Consider the following 408-nt stretch of genomic DNA (forward strand, 5'->3'; position numbering starts at 1 on the left):
CGTGTACAACCGTCGGAGGAAGGTCATTCCGAGCAGCTACTACCCGAAATGAAAAAAGTTTTGTCTAATGAATGTGTGTGCCCTGAGCTTGAAGATTTTCTTACTATGTCCCCGCCGGGTGTTTGCTGGGTCAACGGTAAAAAACCTGTTTGCCAAGCTTTGTTCAAACAGGGCGTAAGTAAGAATTAGGTCCCCTCGGAGGCGACGGTACTCCAGGGGAAAGAGATCAAGCGTCGCGAGACGCGTTTCGTAGTCCACGGACTTGAGGCCGGCAACCATTCTCGTGGCGGCCCGCTGGACACGCTCAATGAGGGTAACGCCTTTCGTACGTCCTGAGTAGACAACTTAGTTGGCGTACTCCAGGAGCGGTCTGACGTAGGCCCCATAGAGCATTTGGAAGTCCATGCG

The sequence above is a fragment of the Opisthorchis viverrini genome (assembly GCF_000715545.1).
Source record: "Opisthorchis viverrini unplaced genomic scaffold opera_v5_112, whole genome shotgun sequence".
Classification (NCBI taxonomy): domain Eukaryota; kingdom Metazoa; phylum Platyhelminthes; class Trematoda; order Opisthorchiida; family Opisthorchiidae; genus Opisthorchis; species Opisthorchis viverrini.